Source organism: Acomys minous (assembly GCF_964271855.1).
Source record: "Acomys minous genome assembly, chromosome: 18".
NCBI lineage: Eukaryota > Metazoa > Chordata > Mammalia > Rodentia > Muridae > Acomys > Acomys minous.
Window position 1 is genome coordinate 58,443,047 of NC_140501.1, and position 16,900 is coordinate 58,459,946.

At 47.3% G+C, this 16,900-nt stretch overlaps 1 protein-coding gene across 4 annotated transcripts in view; it reads right to left on the reverse strand.

Annotated features, from left to right (window-relative positions):
* Positions 1–16,900, reverse strand: part of SPATA13 (spermatogenesis associated 13) — a 271,150-nt gene that overhangs the window by 93,588 nt on the left and 160,662 nt on the right. Inside the window, exon 2 of one of the 4 annotated variants that reach the window (XM_084767575.1) lies at positions 15,218–15,339. The exons of the other annotated variants lie outside the window; for them this stretch is intronic. The gene's annotated coding sequence lies outside the window, so the exon portion shown is untranslated. The remainder of the gene's footprint in view (positions 1–15,217; positions 15,340–16,900) is intronic. 4 annotated transcript variants of the gene reach the window in all.

Genomic DNA, 16,900 nt, shown 5'->3' on the forward strand with positions numbered 1-16,900 from the left:
GCCTCGCCCACTCCTCCCATCTCTGCCCTGTGAGAGACATCCAAACAGCACAGGGACCACACCCCTGCTCCCCCAAGTTTTTCAGCAGGTGGGACAGAGCTGGCTCCCAGCAGCTGGGCACCTTCTGATGGACACCCTAATGAGACAGGGTATGCTTGTTCCTGCCTCAGCTACACTCGGGCATCCCACAGATGTGACCCTTTGACACAGGAGAGCTTTGCCTGTGTCCCCTTCGTGGTCACGGAGCTGACTGGAAGCTGTGGTTGCTGCCAGCGCCTATGAGAGGAAACTTCACAGGGCTAGTCCAAAGGTGAAGTTGTCTTGCTTCTATTGTATGTGTCATTTCTGCACTGTGGTAAAAACAAAAACAAAAGGAGGTGGAGACTGTTGGTTCTATGGTCTGTTTGGACGTGAGCAATTCCAATCACGTAAGGTAGTCAGAAAAGCAGAAAGTATCAAAAGCTTGCAAATGTATTAAGCCTGAAGACTCTCCCTTGAAACGCTCATATCCGGGGCTGGAGAGATGGCTCAGTGGTTAAGAGCACTGCCTGTTCTTCCAGAGGTCCTGAGTTTAATTCCCAGCAACCACATGGTGGCTCACAACCATCTATAATGTGATCTGATAACCTCTTCTGCAGATAAAGCACTCATATGCAATAAAAAAATAAATAAATCTTTAAAAAAAACCTCATATCCACATTCTGTCTGTATTCCTTCAAAAAAGGAAGTGGTTAATTCCTCTTTTAAATTCAATCAATTAATCGTGTGTGTGTGTGTGTGTGTGTGTGTGTGTGTGTGTGTGTGTGTATGAATTTGAGCCAGAGGCCAGAGGCCAGCTTGCATAAGAGATCTCTCCTTCCACCATCTGAGTTCTGGGAATCGAGCTCTGGTCATGAGACCTGGCAGCCTTTACCCGTGAGCCACCTCAATGGCCTGTCTTGCTCTCTCCCAAGCTCTCTCAGGTATGTCTTCTCTTCTTGAAGACCTCTCTTTCTCTTGACTCTTATGCTTAAGCCTAGGCTAAAATAAAAATAAGCATCGTATTAAATCCAGCTTTGTTCCAGTAAACTAAGAGACACAGGTCTCCTGTGCCTGACTGTAAGATAAGATAGGGAGTGTTTGGCGGGTATGGAGCGTGGGGGTCGGGGTGTCCTGAGTTAGACTACACCCGAGCCTCCACATGCTCAGCAAGAGCTATACTATGGACACCCCAGCACCTGACTGTGAGATGTAAATATCCAAAACACCTATTTACAAGACAACTGCTCAGACTTGAAAATATTTCTTAACAAAAAATGGTCATATTATCACCCCAACTGGACTTAACTCACAATGTAAATAAACTACTTACTAATTGTGACAGTTAATATTGATTTTAGGGCCTGAGAGATGGCTCAGTGGTTAAAAGCACTGGCTACTCTTTCTGAGTTCCTGAGTTCAATTCCCAACAACCACATGGAAGCTCACAACCACCTATAATGTGATCTGATGCCCTATTCTGGCCTGCAGGGGTACATGCAGGCAGAGCACTGTATACATAATAAATAGATCTTTTAAAAAAGGAAAAAAATATTGATTTTAAACTTGACATAGACTCACAAGCCTTGAAGCACACCTGTGAGGGTTATGTTAATTAGGAGAGAAAACCTCCAGACTCCAAATATGGGTGGCTACGTTCCCTGGGCTCCAGTCCTAGACTGCATGAAAAGGAGAGCGCTGGCTGAGCACCAGCATCCACCATTTTGTTAATTCCCGACTGCACATGCAGTATGATGACCAGCTGCCTCACTTTCCTGCCATCAGGACTCCCCCGCCACAACAGACTGTGAGCCAAAATAAGCCCTTTCTCCTTTAAGTTGCTTTTGCCAGGGCATTATATCAGAGCCACAGGGAAGAAACGAAGACACTAATGGTAACAGGGGTAATCTGCTAGTGATTGTTCACTGGTAATATAGCAAAGTAAGCAAACAGTCATAGTTCTATTTTTAAAAGATGAGCCTGAAGTGATCAACAGGTCAGAGACCCTTTGCAGTCTTTTGAGACAGCATCTGTGGTGTTTTGAATTAGAATGACCCCCACAGACTCTTATTTGAGTGCTTAGGGAGTGGCCTTAATGGGGTAGGTGTGTCCTTTCCTCCCTCCCTCTCTGTCTCTGACTCTGTGTCTGTCTGCCTCTCTCTCTCTCTCTCTCTCTCTCTCTCTCTCTCTCTCTCTCTCTCTCTCTCTCTCTCTCCCCCTCCCTCCCTCCCTCCCTCCCTCTGCTGCCTGTTGACCTGAATATGGAATTCCTTTCCCAGCACTCCGTCTGCCTACACACCACCATGGGTCCCACCATGATGATACTGGACTAAGTCTTTGAGCCTGTAGCCCACACCAATTAAATGTTTTTCCTCTATGAGTCACCATGGTCATGCTATCTCCCACAGCAATAGAAACCCTAACTAAGACAGCATCCTTGTCCCTGGCATCCTCTGGCCATCCCCTCTGATGGCTCTTGGCCCTCATGAGGTTTCCTAACAGGTGTTGTGGCAACCTTCTCCAGTGTCTCAGCCCAGAGATCTGTCCTCAGTGTTGCAGACAGATGCAAAAACCTCAGAGACCCACACACAGAGATAAACCTGTCGTTGCCTGTGATGTAGTGGGCTCCCACGCAGGAAGAGGCCAGACTGTGGTGGTGTTAGCGCCTCTGACCTGCTGCCCCAGCCCTTCTGGGTATGTGATCTCCAACTGGCCTGGCCTGATGGCGGTTTGTTATTTCTCACAAAAGCAGCAATTTTAGGACTAACGGGGACAGAAGGCATGTTACAAGTACAATGACCATAAGTAGCAACTTCCTGAGACTCCACCTGCCCATCCAACAGGCAGCGCCAGCCTTTTCACTGGCTCAATACCTGGCAAGCTAGACAGGTACGCATGTGCTATAGCAAGACCCATACAATTATCCTTAAACTCCTTTAAAAAAAACACACACACAAAAGCAAAACCTGGCATCGCCTGCCCCACCCCCACCCTGTCGAAGTTGACAGGCTCCTTTCTTTTCCAAAGACTCTCCAAGGCTACAATGACATGGCAGCGGCTCTGTCAGTCCCAATGGCCCCTCTTAGACTAACTGTCCTGATGCAAGAGACTCTAGAGGTCGGGCGACAAGCACCATCTCAGTGGCCCCTGGCAGTAAGCAGACAATAGCAGCTCAGGGCGACACCTGCAAAGACAGCTAGGACTGTCTCACTTCAGCAGACAGCTTAGGCGGGAACACTGCTTTCTTCTGTGTCAGAGTCAGGTTCATCTGGCCTGTTTCTTCATCGTTGAGCAACAACAGACTTCAAACGATGCGTGAGTTGTGATCACACACCAAATGCTTGCGAGGTTCCTCCCGCCTACGTGATATGGCGGCAAACACTCTGATGGGAGGACAGCGGCCAGCAACCCCATCCTAGCTACTATATACAGTGTCTAGGGGAGCATGTGTGATTCAAACAGGGTGAGCAGGGCTGGGTCCTGAAGAGTGTGGAGGTTCCTCAAAAAAAACCTCAGGAGACCAACTCTATCACTCTCCTCCCCGCCACTGAGCACGTCCAAAAGGACATGAGATCAGCTCACGGCTTTCTCAAAACAGCCAAGGTGTGAGAGCAGCCACATGGGTGCCCATGCAGAGGGTTGGGGGGGTAGGTGAGTGACCAACCAAAGTAACTCATGTGTCGGGGAGTGTGGATGGAGCTGTGTCAGAGAAAAAGACAAGTCCTATGAGACCTCACTCACACGTGCAATTCAAAGCTGGAAGCAGAATGGTTGAGCGCCAGGGGCTGGAGTTTTGAGGGGAGGCCTTGGTCAAAAGTACAAGGTTTTCAGGTGTGCCGTGTACCAGCAAGAACTCTGTCAGCAAGCACTCTACCAGCAAGCTCTCTAGCTTTCAATAGCTTTGCTCCCTTACAAAGTCTTGGGAAGCCTTTTGAAGAATAAAAAAAAGTACCTGCCTCCATATGTATTTATGTAAGTAGATAGATAGACTGACAGGCAAATGGATAGACAATTGTTTGCACAATTTGTATGGAGAGTTGTCAGGAGGAAGTATTTCAAGAAACTTTAGGTTCAAAGAAAAATATAATTCTACAGTCTTCAGTAATGGAGCGGCTTCAAACAGAAACGCGGCGTAATGTCTGAACAAGAGCAGTTGTTTTTAACTTTCATTTATCACTATACTTAGAAATACCCTTTTCCAGGCAGCTGCTTAACGCTACATAGGCAATGTGACCATCAAGTATTTCTTTTGACCAAGGGCGTATGTCAGGCTTCACTGGGACACCGGGGTGCCACAAAGAAGCAAGTCAGGCCAAACCCACCTGCAGCTGAAGCGCTGACACCTCTCACTACTGTCATCCTCTCGCAATGCATAACTTATTGGCTAGCATGAGCCACCATCCGCAGGAAGGGAGTGTAGCTCTGAGACACTGGCTCTGTACATGTTGGCTCACTGGCCTCCAGGTGATGAGATTAACTCCAAGCTCGATTCCACAGCCATGCCAACTGATACTGGAAACACTGTGCATCACCAAGAGGAAGCAGGAGGATCCATCAGCCTTCTCTGGGATGGATGCTCTGCTCCGGTCCAGCTGCCCTGCCCTGGGATGGATGCTCTGCTCCGGTCCAGCTGCCCTGCCCTGGGATGGATGCTCTGCTCCAGTCCAGCTGCCCTGCCCTGGGATGGATGCTCTGTTCCGGTCCAGCTGCCCTGCCCCAGGCTGCCCACTATTTACAGAAGGGAAGGATCAGGTCTTTGATTCTGAAAACACTCAGTGACTATGAGTTTCACAGGACAACGGTCACCTCCCTGCAGCCTAAGGAAAAGGACTGCAGAGTCCAACAACTGTGGCAGCTTTGCCACTTCCCCACTGAGTGCCCTTCCCCAGCAGAGCCAAGGTCCCCTTTCCTTTGCATCACTACGAGTAGCAACAGACTTTATGCATTAATGGATAGATGGATCATTGTCATCAGAGGGAGGAGGAGGAAGGGAGGGACAGAGGGACGATGGATAGGAAGACAGGGAGAGATGACTATTGTGGCCCCTCTTAGTCCGGCGTTTTATTTATACTTGGCTGCCCTGACTCCCTTTGTAGACCAGGTTGGCCTTGAACTCACAGCTGTATGCACTCAATGAGGTCTTTCCCTCTTACTAACTTCACTGGGGGAAATGAAGGATCAGTTCCCACCACGGGGCTGCGGCTGCCTTGATGTTTGGTGTCTTTCTTTTTAAGCCCTAAGTTAATGAAAGCACTTGACAGCTTTCTTTGTTATAAATGAGCAGCCCCGCTAATACTGAGATACAGAGATGGTCCATCTGGTGTGCCATAACCTGGCTACCATGACACTTTGAGAGGGAACATTCTGACAGCAATTGTACATTGTTATGTTTATTACTGTTAGTAGCTAATCGTGCCTAGTTAGTTAAACTTCACCATAGGGGTGGAGTATATAGCACGGATAACAAATACACACACACACACACACACACACACACACACACACACACACACACACTATGGCACACATCAGGTTGGCACCATGCAGCTGTAGGCATCCAACTTGATTTGACTCCCTGTGCAGAACAGTGAGGCTACTACATATATGCTGTATTATCACAGTCGTTTTACTGAGGTAAAAATCAAAGTCCTGAAATCACATCATAGGCAGGGACTAGAGCTGCCATTTGCAGCAGGAAGTGGACCTCAGTGTGTTCCCTCTACATCTACTGAAACTACTTCCTGAATGACAGGTTCACCAGCCGACCACACTGCCTCAGGCTACGAGGAGAAAATCCCAACAGAACTAGATTCACCTTAAAGTCACATAGATGTATTCTTTTCGCACGACTTGTATGTATGTATGCACGTTTGTCTGTCTGTCTGTCTGTATATACTTATGTGTATACACATACCAATACCTTTAACCTTACATCCATTTATGATGACTACTAATTTTTAAGTGTTGAAGATATGGAAAAGCTGGGATTGTTGTGCACTGTTGGCAAGAATGTAAAATGTCATAGCCACTACGGAAACCACTTTGAAAGGTCCTCAGAAAAATTCAACACAATTCTTATTTGTCCTAGCAATCCATTTCTGGGTAAACTCCCAAAGGAACTGAAGTCAGGAGACATTAGCGTCTGTAGACATGAGTTTCCAGCAGCACAATCTGTAATGACCGAATGAAAGACTTGGCCCAAGTGTGCATGGCTGGGTGGATGGACGGACGGACGGATGGACAGACAGATGGACTGGTGTACATATATACTATGGTAGATACACAAAATAAAATATCATTCAGCCCTAGAAAGTAAGGGCATTATGACACATGGATGAACACTTGGGTTGGTGAAAAAAGCAAGTCATAAAGCAGCAAACCTCATAGTTACATGAGGTACCCAGTGAATCAAATGTGTAGAGCCACGGTATAGAACGGCGCGGTCAGAACCTGGGTAGGCACGGAGAATTGGAGTGGCATTGTTTCAAAGATACAGAGATTCAGTTGGGAAAATAAGAGCATTCTAGATGGAGATAGTAAATGTTGTGAATAAAATTATCACCGATCTGTGCATCTGAAAATGCTTAAAACAGCACATCTCACATTAAACAGATCCTTTTTTGTTTGGTTTTTTCCAAGACAGGGTTTCTCTGTGTAGCCTTGGCTGTCCTGGACTCCCTTTGTAGACCAGGTTGGCCTTGAACTCACAGAGATCTGCCTACCTCTGCCTCCCAAGTGCTGGGATTACAGGTGTGCGCCACTGCACACAACTTAAAACAGATCTTACTACACTGAATTACGACCTGACTAAAACAAGACTCATAAAACAGTGTTTTTAATAATGTATCTGTTAAATTACTTTGTAAATCTCCAAACTATATTGGTTTCACATGGATTCGTATTAGTTTTGGCTATTCCTGAAAGCTGTTTCTTTAGATTTTCCATCAAGTTAAACAGAGTTAGCAACACAGGGCTACAGTTAGGGTTAAAGAGTGTTGTATATTGACAATATCTAACTATAATTGGTATTGGCTGTTATCACAGGCAAGGCCTGTGGCCTGCCTCCACCTTCATCACTGCTAGCATCCCTGGCTTATCCTAACTCACTTATGAGCTGCAGTTTGAGAAATGTAGCTTCCTTCATTGCTTTCCTGGCACCAAGAACCCCACATTAAACCATGACATATGCCAGGATTCCTAGGACATACCCATCCACAATGGAAGGCCACGCCTCTGCAGGACTGTCCCACTGCCATCCAGACAAATCACTCAAAGACAGGCCCAGCGTGTATATACAGCAGCTTTCTGGAACTTTCGGGACCTCTCTGTAAACACTGGCCTTATATTATATGCCAACGAGGTAAAGTCATTCTTCTGTGGGGGACATGACAAAAGTCTCAGGCTTTGGTACAGCTCAAGAACAGAGGACTAAAGTATGGTATGGCGGGTCACTAGCTCCACACCCAGCACTGAAAACACAAACTTGTGAACCATCTGTACTTTATAATACAGAGTATTACTTTCAAGTTTCTTCTCCCACATACCATCTAAGAGAAAGAAGCCCAGTCCCAGAGCTAATAGACACCATGAATTCAAGCCTCAGGAACGACCCTCTAACATGTGGGTTCTGGGGAATTGAACTTGGGTCATCAGACTTGGCAGCATGCACCTTTGCCTGCTGAGCGATCTCACCATCTTCTCCCTGCCCAACTTCCGTTTTCAAGAACTAGCCATGAGGTAATAGCAAGGCCTGTGTCACCACTCTTCCTTCACCCTTCACCCAGACACAACCGCTCACCAGACACCACACAACAAAAGGTGCACACGGTGTCAAGTCTTCAATAGCAGCTTTAAGAAAACAATCCAGGGCCCAGAGGACTCTTGTCTTTTTTTCTTTACTTGACCCTTGACCAACGAGTCAGTCACAAAACAGACTTTATGAAGCGCAGCTAGAGCATCTGAAACTTCTGCCCATGGAATCCTGAGGTGTGGGAAAAGCTGAAGGGATGTCAGCTTGACTAGTGATGCGGATGCTGAGGTAAACCACATCTTCTGTAGAATGGTCCTGCCGATTCTGGGCAGAGGATACAGAGAAGACACTGGGCAACTCCAAGCTGATCCCTGAAGTCTTGATGATGAATACTATCCCTCCATAAATCTGAGGGAAGCATCTTATCTGTGCTGCATGCTCCTACTTCCATCTCAACCCCCACCCCTAAGAACTTTGCACAGTCTCAGCGAATACTGAACAAGGCGAGCAGGTGTGGGGTTCACAGAATGTCTGGTGCACACCACAGTATCCACATCTCCCGGGAGCACCTCCTCGCTCCCTTGGCTTCACAGAAACATCGTCCCCTGAGTAAGAAATGCACAAAGAGATGCTGAACAAAGGACATCCACGGTGACAGGTCTCTCTCTCTCCAGAATTCTGGGTCTATTGTTTTCCCAAGGCGCCTCCTCCGACTCCCTTGAGCTGGCTTCTCTTCCTGCCCCTGACAACAGCTGAACCGCTTTCTGTTTCCATGGATAGGCACCTTCTGGATTACACAGCGCGTGGCCTTTGTTTTCTCACACATTGGTTCAGCACTTTTTGAAGGCCATTCATGTTGTAGCAATGTATATTTTTATCATGTTAAAAGAAGTGACTCTAGCTTTTGACTCTGGTACTCTTTGATATACCCAAGTTTGTCCTTGCCTTTAAAAAATAAATAACAAGCAAGAATGTAATGTGTTTTATTTATTTATTGTCTTTTTTTCTCCTGGCTTGGAACTTACTAGGTAGCGAAGACTGGCCCTAAACCCAGAGAATCCTCTTGCCTCAGCCTCCTGAGTGCAAGTATTACAGAAATATGCCACCAATGCTGAAAGCAAACAGGGGCCAACCCAACACTGGTTTGGACAACAATTTTGGCACTCACATCCTTTCACAAACAGCTAAAGGATCCCGCGACGTTCCACTGGGAAATACAACTGCTAGGAAGGCAACACAATGGCTTCCTCTGGAGACATTAAACACTTATCTGACACACACCCTGGCAAAATCAACCACAGGGTGAGACCATTTCATTCCTTGACTGAAAACTAACAGTTAACGATGCTTACAAACAGAACGTGCTGTCCAGCAAGGTGCAAGCTCCCGCTTAAGGAGGCCCAGTGGGTGGAGTCACAGAGGGGGATGGATTTTGAGTTTGAGGACAAACAAACCTTGTGCCACAAAACCATGGGGGTTTTCTCGACTTGTAAGATTTTATGATTCTAAGGATGTAAGATGTACTCTAAACATAGAAACATCTTAACAACAACAGAACGTCACCGAGTGTCTCTTTAAGGAGGAGGCTGGCATCTCGGATGCTCTCTGTTAAATACCAGGGACATGTTATGGCTGGCATTCACTTAATTTTGATGAACTTCAAAACTTTTATTAGTTCCTATATCTTAATGGCAACACCGTGGGGCAGGCCTACACAGCACTGTCCAGGCTCTGCACCATGAGAAGAGAATACAGAACACTCACCTTCTTTTCTTACATCTGTACAGTTTAAGTCTAACCCACACTTCCTCGGAAAGCAATATGGACTGCCAGTGGGATGAGAGAGTAGTACCAGCCTTTTAGTAACCCCAAGGAGATTCAAAAAGATATTTGTGAAAGTCTCTTGTAGATTGAGTTGTCTGGGTCTGAACTCTGAGGCCCTGCCCCTGACCCCGCCCCTGACCCCACCCCTGTCCCCTCAGCTTTCTGCTTTGCAAAAATGAAACTTCCAAAGCAATACATAAAGATGTGGTGTTCAGGAGGCAGAGGCTGGAGCGCTCTGAGTTGGAGGATAGCCTGTGCTACACAGTAAGGTCCTGTCTTTTAAAAAGTCAAAATAGAGGAATGAGGATGTAGCTTGGCGGTGCAGTGTCCTTGCCCACCGTGTGCAAAGCCAGCTTTGATGCCCAGAACCACCAAACCAAACCCCAAATAAATAAATAGCAACTTCCCAGTACTGTGTTTTGGAATGAGAAGACCTGACATTTAGTCCAGCGAATATAGAGGCAAATGAGGTGAGAAGAGCAGACGGGGGAGAGCCTGGAGGACTAAAAAAGGACAAAGCCAGGTTCTGTTTTGCAGTGCCTGGGACACTGGCCTTGCACATACCAGGCAGGTGCTGAGCCTCCTGGACATCCATGGAGAACTGGTTCTGAACATCCCCCTCTCCTGGAACTGAAACCCACAGATGCACAAGCCCTGCCTGGAATCTAGCTGTATGTGTTTGCATACAGGCCAGACACGCTGTCCTGTACACTTTTAAATCACTCTAGATCACTGTTCACACATCATCAGTGTCATGGAAATGCTCGTCATATTTTTTTCCCAAATATTTCCAATCTGCCGGCTAAATCTGAGGCTATAGAACCCAAAGAACATGAAGGCTAACTGTGTGTGTTTTGCAGAGGATGCAGCCCAAGAGAAGACTTTGCCTCCCAGAAGACCCCGTGCCCCTGGGAGAACTGAAGAATCAAGGGAAAGCCCCAAACTTCTTAGCAATTCTGTTGTTATTAATGGCCACTTTTTACTCCTAGTGTAATGTACTTTTAAAAATTAGCCAAAACACACAGGAGAAGTAGGTGATGGATGGATGGATGGATGGGTGGGTGGATGGATGGATGGATGGATGGATGGATGGGTGGATGGGTGGATGGATGGATGGATGGGTGGACGGCCAGCTTCCCTACACAAAACCAGAGCAACAGAACTAGTCTAGTCAAAGGAGATGTCAGTCTCCAGGGACGCATACATTATTCTGATTTGCTACTTGTTGAGATTTAGGTGAGTTACAAGTTAATTTGTAGATTTTTCTTTTTGTCTCCTAGAGATGCAAACAATTCTTACCCTTTCAGAGACCATTACTGCAAAAGCTATGGTTTTACCGTTAGAAGAACACTTACCAGTTTTGTTTCTAACTTGGCAAATCTGTCAAGTCTTTCTGAACAGAATTTACAAATCTCGCCAGTGATTTAGGGGCCAACTCCAACATCCTGTGGGATCCACATTAAGGGCTTAACTAAATCTCTGACACTCGTTCACGAGATGCTTGCAGGGAAGCCATGTGCCAACACTCTGAAACCTGTACTCTCACCGGCAAAGTGTGAGCTCCATCACTGCTGCTGGCTCCCACTTTGTGTCTTTACAATACTTCAACTGAGCCCATATGGTGGCAACTTGTTTATGTCACTGTTATGTTTCCCTGTTAATCACACAATGATTATAAGTAGTTGTGGATGACTTTTAAAGACTAGAAAGATGAGTCTTAAGTCTTGACACTCATGGGTCTCCCTACCCCCACCCCCTCCAGACCCCACCCCCTCCCGACCCCACCCCCTCCCCACCCCACCCCCTCCAGACCCCACCCCCTCCAGACCCCACCCCCTCCCGACCCCACCCCCTCCCGACCCCACCCTCTCCCGACCCCACCCCCTCCTGACCCCACCCCCTCCTGACCCCACCCCCTCCCGACCCCACTCCCTCCCACCCCCACCCCAACGGCAGGCAGCTCACCACTCATTTCACTCATCTCTTTCTTCTATTCACACTGGTTCTTTTTTCCTAGTCAATCCAACTTTCTAGCGGAGAAATCAAATCTATCTGACAGTTTCTTCAGAAAACCAACAACATGTATTGAGAACACTCAGTCCCAGACACAGAACGAGACCACTGTGAGCACAGCCAGGCAAGGAAACAACAACAAAAATTAATTTCCACCTTAACAAGACTCTAAAAATAATCACAACCAATGTAAATGGCTCACATTTTTTTTTCAGTGCCAGGAATCAAACCCAGGGCCTTGCCCACGCCAGGCAAGCATGCCATCACCCAGCTACATCCCCAACACTGAAGTGATTCTCAGAAGCCTCTTTTCTCCTTGTCTCCTTTTCTGAACCCTCTTTTTATCTTTTCACCTCTGTTTCCCCGTTTATTATCCTACTATAATACACGGACCTATTCAGCTCTGTAGCTTTAGATACGGTCTGTTTGCTTGACCACTCCCCAACCATTTTCTGGTCCTACTGTGACTACAGTTACCAATGACTACATATGAGATCCTAGACACCTACAGATGGTCCCCAGGCAACACACACACATACACACACACACACAGTGGAATAACAAAGCCTGATTTCTTCCCTATCACACAAAAGTTTCTCTCAAAACTCATCTCATTCTAGAAATTTCCAGTGTGATCATACCCTTAAGCACAATCCCTTAATGATGCTTAAAAAGAATAGGTGAGCATCTTGGCCAGAGTCATACAGGAAGTGCCTGAGCTGCTGGCTGTAAAACTGTCCCCCTCCATGATTTATTTGCCATGATTTATCACACCCCCTGCCTTCCTCCTGTGCCCACACCAAGTATCCTGTGCACCTGACTCCATACATCACACCTCAGGGCTGCTGCTTCCTCGTGCACCGTGTACAGTCTGCAAGAGACCAGACAACCGTCTTCCCATCCTTGGGGATCGATAAATGCTTAAATGGTATTAAGTGAACAGATAATATTGGAAGACCACTGAATATCTGTTCTACATAAAGAAGAGCATTTGCGATGTGCTAGAGAAAGAAACAGCTATTTTTACTTGATGTCATGAAAGTTATGGTTTTAATATTAAAATATAGTACTTATTGCATGCACATTAAATTTGTGAGACAATATAAATGCCAGCTGGCTCTAAATGACTGGAGGATGATACTTAAAAGTTATTTTACTAACAACAGGCCACTTTCTGTTAAATCTGGAGCCTTGTGGGCCCCTGGAGATGTTCTGAACACTTTGCTACATGCTGTGACCCTGGTAGGGTTTCATGGCCCCTCAGTAGTAACAGCTGCACTCGCAGTTTTCCCTATATAGTGGTCAGCCACATAACACGGATTGTGGTTAGCTACATTTTTAACAGATCCACAAGTAAAAACAAAATCTACAAATTACCATAATCCCCAAGAACATACCTACAGCCCTACAGGCTTGTCAGTCACGAAGCCAAAGCATTACTTAAGCTCATTAATTCAGCCTTTGCTTCACTGGAGTTTTTCTAGCGACCTATAAGCAGGTGTTAATATGTACCTACAATAACCAGCCTGAGTTCTCCCTTGTTCTTTCCAGCAGAGTAGAAACGGGACACTGAAGGGAAGTGAACAAATCAGTAACTTGGGAGCCAGATAAAGAGAAATGAAAACCCACCTTACAGACACCCAGCACCCAGACAAGAGCCTGGAACAGAACTGCATTGTCCTACTAAACCCCAAGTGCTGGCTAGGCTGGACAGGAGTCAGGTCAAACGGTGCACCCCAAGTCAGGTCCAACGGTGCACCCACCTTGGGGAAAAAGCTGGTAGGTCCTCAAATACATAGTGACCAAGGGACCCAGCAACTCGCTCCTGAGGACAGACTCCGGGTTTAGAGTGGTATTACCCACAACAATGAAAAAGTAAAACAAAACCAAATATCCACTGATGGATGTTTGAATAACTATGGAATCTGCCCATAAACAGTGTTTTCCACTATAAATAGGAAGTTCTCACACATGCTATACCACAGAGGAACCTGGAAAATATTATTCCAAGGAAAAGGTGCTAATTGAAAAATGCTGCATACTATATGATTCTGTTTGTATGATGTGTCTAGAAAGAAAGTAGATTAGAAACTGCCAGAGGCAACAGCTCGGCCACAGAATGGACGACGTGTTAAGGGAGAGCCTTGTCTTCCCAGCGGAATGTGGGGACCAAGTCAGCCCTGGGGGTGGGGGTGGGGGTGGGGGTGGGGGAATGCTGGCTGAGCTCTCTCCGGGAGCCCACTGTGCAGTTACTAGTTAACAAACCACCTTTTAAAATTCTGTCTGAGGAGTGGGTGAATGGAGAATCATTAATCCTTATGTATGGAATGGCCTAAGCCGCATCTGAAAACACACAAAACACCATCCTAACTCCTCACTGACTGTTCCTTCACTTCATGCTGTGAGCTGCGGATGCCTGCCAATGGTTCTAGACACTTCCAACAATGTGCTCCTGTGCTGAAAAGAGCCTGGGAGCTTTCCCATAGTTTCTGCCCCACTCTTGCAGGGCCCAGGAAAGAAAAGTGTCCATTAATTCAGCTGCAGGCTGGTCAAATAATTAATTTACACGATGTAATGTTTGGGGGCCATTCTAGTGAGAAATTTAAAAATACATATATTGATGCACGGTCTTTCATAATCTGTCACTTAATCATTTGCTGTAGTGCTGCAGTCTTGAGTCTGGCATCTCTGTTTTTTTGTTGTTTTGTTTTTTTCGAGACAGGGTTTCTCTGTGTGGCCTTGGCTGTCCTGGGCTCGCTTTGTAGACCAGGCTGGCCTCGAACTCACAGCGGTCCACCTGCCTCTGCCTCCTGAGTGCTGGGATTAAAGGTGTGCGCCATCATGCCCGGCTCCAGTCTGGGGTCTCTGGTCCAGTGGCCTTTCGAGGTCTCTGGGTGCGGCTGTTGGGCTCAGACACAGAAGAAAGAACCACACTGAGCACAGATGTCGATGCTATTGACCCCGGAACTCAAAGATGGGAAACTGGTCCTGGGACTTGAAGGCAGGAGGTGGGTCTCTTCTACAAACTCTTCAGACTTCTACCTGTCTTCGGTGTTTTCAAGAGTTGTTATAACTAAGGCTCTTGTTGACTTATCACAGTGTATTAGCACCCCTGTGTAGGGTGGGGGTGTTGGTTCTGACTGTCAGCATGGCTGGATTGAGAGATGGTTATTGAGGCACACTTCTGAGTGTGCCTGTGGGGGTATTTTCAGAGAAGACTAATGTAGGCTATGCCGCCCAATGGTCTAGGAGGCAGAGACAGGAAAAAAGCCTGTGAGCGAAGACACCCAGTCCACACAGTGGGCTCCCTTCCATCTGCACGGTGCACCTGCCAGTGCTGCTGTGCCATGCCGACCTCAGACTCTGGCTTCTTTGGTCTTTCAAAGTGAGCTCATCACCAACAACTGTCCAGAGAGCCCACAGGCCATCAGCGCCAAACTAGTCCGGCTTCTCAAACTGAGCAGTCACCAGGCTCTCATCCTCGATAGCACAAAGACAGCCACTGCTCATTAAATCCCTTTGTAATACCTAATTATACGATATAGGTAGAGGCCATGGGTTCTGTTCCTCCAAGGAACATCGGCTCAATACACTGCTGGTCCCATCTCCTACCTGGAAACTTGCTGTACCTGTGCTTCATCGCCTGGCACACGGCAGAGCTCAGTTTGCATAAACCCATCCACACAGGGCTGAGCCACACTGGGCCCCCACTAACCAGCGGTACTTAAGTGTGGCTGTAAGAAAAGAAACCAGGTTCTTGGTGAAGGCGCCGAATAGCATTTCCCAAGTATACCCCCCTCAAAGTCGAATGCACTCAGCTTTCTTGGACTTCCTCCTTCTCACAGGGTTGACAGCTTCAGTAGCTCCAGCCCCTTCCTCTCCTGGCCCTGTAGAGCACTTTCTTTTTCCTTTTTTGATTTTTCAAGACAGGGTTTCTCTGTGTAGCCTTGGCTGTCCTGGACTCACTTTGTAGACCACGCTGGCCTCAAACTGACAGCGATCCTCCTGCCTCTGCCTCCCGACCGCTGGGATTAAAGGCGTGCGCCACCACTGCCCGGCCCTGTAGAGCACTTTCTAAAGCCTGTTTTCCCTGCAGAAAACTGGCAGGCCTGCAGCATCACTGTCTTTCCTCAGAGACTGAAGGGTGAGAGATTCTGAAAGGTTAAAGCACCAGGCCTGACATGGTGATGTGACTCCGACCCCAAGGGCATTGGGAAGTCACTATGGCTAGAAACCTGGCTCAGACAACATCACTCAAAGGTTTTGCTTGTTGTAGTTTTGGCTTCCTTGTTTCCAGCAGGGGATCCAACTGGGGCTTCAAAAGTGCCAGGTAACCTCAACCACTGGGTCACACTCCCAGCTCAGTATTCTGTATTTGCGTGCGTGCGTGTGTGTGTGTGTGTGTGTGTGTGTGTGTGTGTGTGTGTGTATGTGTGTGTGTGTGTGTGTGTGTACACATGTGACTGTAGGCACACATGCGTGTTTGGTTACACGTGCCTGTGGTGGCTGGGGGACAACCTCAGATATTCCTCGGGAACACCCTCTACCTTTGTGGATGTGGGGGGGGGTGTTGGGGGGGTAGGTTGTGTGTCGGGAGTATTATGTATATGTTAGTGAGGTGTGTGAACACGTATGTATGTGAGGGTGCATGTCTGTGTGGAGGCCAGAAGTTGATGTCAGCTGCCTTCTCCCACCACTCTCCACCTTAGTTTTTAAGACAATTTCTCACTGACCCTGCAACACACCACCCATTCCGCTAGGTTAGCTGGCCAATGAGATCTGGAGTTTCGTCCCGCCAGCTGTGGGGTCACACACAGGCTATCCTGGCTGGGTTTTGAGTGCCAACTTGATACAAGTAGAGTCATCAGAGTGGAAGGAGCCTCAGTTGAGAAAATGTCTCCACGAGATCCAGCTGTAAGGCATGTTCTCAACTAGTGATCAGTGGCGGAGGGCCCAGCCCATTTTGGGTGCTGCCATCGCTGGGCTGGTGTTCATATGGGACAGCAGGCTGAGCAAGTCATGAAAGCAAGCCAGTAAGCAGCACCCCACCCCCACCCCCATGGCCTCTGCATCAGCTCCTGCCTCCAGGTTCCTGCCCTGCTTGAGTTCCTGTCCTGACTTCCTCCAGTGACAGCTATAATCTGGACTGTAAGCTAAATAAACCCTTTCCTCCCCAACTGTTTTGTGGTCATGGTGTTTCATCGCAGTAATAGAAATCCCAAGACACAGACACACACCAGTGTGCCCTGCTTTTATATGGGTGCTAGAGAGCCAAACTCAAGCCCCCATGCTCAC